The sequence below is a fragment of the Rhamphochromis sp. 'chilingali' genome (genome assembly GCF_963969265.1).
Source record: "Rhamphochromis sp. 'chilingali' genome assembly, chromosome: 4".
Lineage (NCBI taxonomy): Eukaryota > Metazoa > Chordata > Actinopteri > Cichliformes > Cichlidae > Rhamphochromis > Rhamphochromis sp. 'chilingali'.
The window spans coordinates 28,415,585-28,419,243 of NC_137948.1; the positions used below are offsets into that span (position 1 = coordinate 28,415,585).

Consider the following 3,659-nt stretch of genomic DNA (forward strand, 5'->3'; position numbering starts at 1 on the left):
CGGCGACGGGCAAACAGTTCTGGGAAGTGGCGGCGACAGAGCAGATCCGGGGGCCGGCCACGCGGAAGGCAGTGGCGGCGTTCAGGAGGGTGCTCAGGAGGGCGTCCACGGTGGCGGAGATGCCCAACAAGCGGCCTGGCAGATGACCGACGATGTGGAGGCGTTAGTAGGGGACCTGAAGGCTGCGTGGCCCCTGCAGCCCCAGGCGAAGCGGAAGCGGAGGCTGAAGCAGAAGCCGGACCAGGCGACGCTGATGAGGATGATGAGGATGCGGAGGCTGAAGCAGAAGCCGGACCAGGCGACGCTGATGAGGATGATGAGGATGCGGAGGCTGAAGCAGAAGCCGGACCAGGCGAGGCTGAAGCAGAAGCCGGACCAGGCGAGGCTGATGAGGACGCTGGAGCCGGACCAGGCGACCCAGATAGCAAGGAGACATTGAACAGATGTTGATTTTCCATCTGAACCATCAGAATCGTCAGGATTGAAATGTCAACACAAAACCAATGTTGAAACAACATTGAAATACTGATGAAACCTGACACTGACATTGAAATAACATTGATTCACTGTTGTTCTGTCATCGTTGATTGTTGATCTATTTATAGTTGACAAGGTGACAACAATCACGTTGAAAAACCATCGATTTATGGTTGAGCGGGAAATTAAAGCTGCTACCACTTGGACTATTCCGCAGCACCCCTATCACATTGGTACATCCCTCCAGGTAACCATTGTCTTGTACAGTAGAGCGGGACATTAGATTTACTCTCAGCGGAATTGACCGGAGAAGGCATCAGTTCATGCACTGCACTGGCCTGCACCACGATTAGTATAAGGTAAGAATGAATGACTTTTGTTCTATTCGTTATTTCCACGGTTGCATTTGAATAACAGTAAAAAAAACAAAACAAACTTGTTAATGTAAAGTTTCGGATAAAATGTGGGAGCCCGAAATTGTGTCTACTTTCATCTTACAATCCGGCAACAAATAAATTGCACTGCAAACAAAGTCTATCAACAAAGAAAACATTTTCGTTTCATACTTTTCCGTTATATTCCCTTACAAAGCTAGCTTTAACGCTTCGAGGGTTCCTTTGTTCTTGCCGTCACCTCGGCGCTTGACCCAGACTTTCGCTCTGTGGTTGCTTTTTAGCATAGTACTACAAAAAATTGTAAATCTGTGATATATGATTGATAAACGTAAAGGTAACTGTATAAATGTGTTCAATGACTTTGTTACTTTTAATGATTGGAGAGCACCCGCTTCGATTCGCACTCAATTCAAACTTTACGTTGCACGCTCACCTAACTTTACGTTGCACGCTCACCTAACTTTACGCTGCACGCTCACCTAACTTGCGTTTGCACCTTTTGTCCACACGTAAACTGCGTTTAGCATTTACGTGTGGACGAGGAAGACGGAGAAAATGCAGCGTCAAAGGTGTGCGCCTATTTTGACGCCACACTGTGCGCCAAGTTTTTGTCTCGGTGCCATGAATTCCTACAATGGCAGACTTAGACAAAATACTGTTAATTTTATTATCTTCAGTGTTTAAATGCTTACATATACGGGTTTGCTTGTAATTGTTGCCTATATACATTTTAAGCTATTATTTATTATTTAGTTCAATCAATAGATCAAGTTTTGTAGTGACTATGAAATATATTGTAATTATCTGTTTCCTGTTTATCCTAGACAGGGCAAAAAAGGACTCCAAATTAAAAAAAAAGATAAAAATGAAAGACTGGTGCATTGTGCAGTTTAGCACTGGTGGTACAGAAATAGTCCCTAGATCATGGATAAATGGGGAGAAATTGTCATGGCCTCCATATCCTCCGTGAGACACATTCAGGATCCACGACGCAGTAAAGAGGAGAGTTCATCCTGGTGCAACATGGCTCACCTATGCACCAGTCCGACTTCTAATAAGCCATGGTGGGTATCATCTGGATTGGTGTTGTATAAATGTAACAATAACAAGTTTTTCGTGTCCTAATTTATGTCTGGCCATACATTGTGTTTGTACTTCCAGACACGTTTCACGAAGCAGAACGCAGTCTTCAGAAATATCTAAGTGAACACTGTGATACGTCTGACCTTCAGTCCGAAGCTGAAACTCAGACCAGTCATAAAAGAAAGCACAAGTAAAACTTTTTTTATTTCACAAACATATCTTTGATTGCTAAGAATTTATGATCTTGTCTTTTATACATATCTGTGGTGCTTGCATACTGCAATATCACCACATAATATAGTCCAAAAAGTGGAAGCTTGTAAACTTTTTATAAATGCAAAGCCGTGTACACTTATGCACTTCAAAAATTCCTTGTATACTGTACCTTCTTGCACATCTGTTTCCTGTGTGTGTTGTTATAAATCAAACTGTAACTTTAGGAAAAAATATTCCAAAAGCACATTTGTAATTACTTATGACCGTTTTCAACTTTTTTTCTTTAGACCAAATCCCCTGTACACATATAGTGACTCAGAGGATGATCAGCCCACAAAAAAATGGTTTCCCCAGGCCCCTCGAGTGAAAATACCAGGTAATAAAATACTGTCTAGTGTCTTTGTACATATCTGTGTGTGACACAAGGAAACTTTTGATAAGTTGTCTGTATTCTTAAATACTTAAAAAAAAAAATTATCTTTTTCTGTCAGACCTGACGAGAGCTGTTAACGAACTCCGTGAGGAGGTCAGAGCCATCCGCAATACCGGCTGCAATGAATCGGTAGATGCTGGGGTACTGCCTCTGGATTTGCCCTTGCACAACATTGAGGAGCTAAACAATGCAGAGGCAGCTCTTCAATCACAAGAGGCAAACAAGGCAATGGTAAGTATATAAAGGTTATGTACACTTTGTAACTATAAAGTGTAATAGCTGTCAGATGTGATTTAAATACATAACAACGGCTTGTTGATTAAACACACAAGCACTTGCATACACATTTAAGACATGAGACACGCTAATTCCATCTCTTAAAATGTGTCTATAGGTGAGACGCTTTGCCTTGATTGGAGCCTGACGCAGCAGTTAGGGGCAAACTATGTCCGAGTTTGTCTTTGCACAAGCAGTGCAGAAATGGCTCCGATACGCCCCAGATCGTTTGGGTGGTGCAGGACGCACATCATGCAAAAAATTACAAACTTCTGTGAATCGTATAAACGTAAATAGGAAACTGTCTTTTAATAAAGTATTTAGCAAACGAAACATGCCTATTGACCTTTTTATGTTTATTTTTTTCTCTGTTACATCACATGCAATGCTTTCTTATTTTAGGATATTAATATTGACATGATACATTGTGAGACATTTGGGGTTTTTTTTATAAAGGGTGTCCAATTTAAGGAATAAGTACAATTATGTGTTTAGGTGGTTGAAGTATTGATGGAAACATGCAGTAGTTTAGTATTGGTTAAAATACCTATAAAGAAAGGTAGATTTCCAGTCATGATTTAACTGTTGTTTTAATAAAAAGCAACTGTGCGAAAGAGGTGGAAAATCAACACCATAGCTCAACAGTGTTTCAATATCAGAATCTGACATTGTTTCAATGTCAGCAGTATTAGAAAATATAACGTTGAATCAACGTCAGGTTTCAACATTGATTCAACATCAAAACCTGATGTTGTTTCAACGTTAAAAAAGGGTGCAAG

General features: G+C 41.0%; 1 long non-coding RNA gene across 2 annotated transcripts; it reads left to right on the plus strand.

Moving 5' to 3' along the window:
• The first annotated feature begins 427 nt into the window (after positions 1-427).
• On the plus strand, positions 428-2,841 carry LOC308395277. Of its 2 annotated transcripts, XR_013971364.1 has the most exons (5): positions 428-836; positions 1,697-1,936; positions 2,034-2,145; positions 2,459-2,547; positions 2,663-2,840. It is a non-coding gene; the product is annotated as an uncharacterized lncRNA (long non-coding RNA). The 2 variants fall into 2 exon arrangements; XR_013971363.1 differs by having other exon boundaries at positions 2,034-2,547; positions 2,663-2,841.
• Positions 2,842-3,659: the final 818 nt, after the last annotated feature.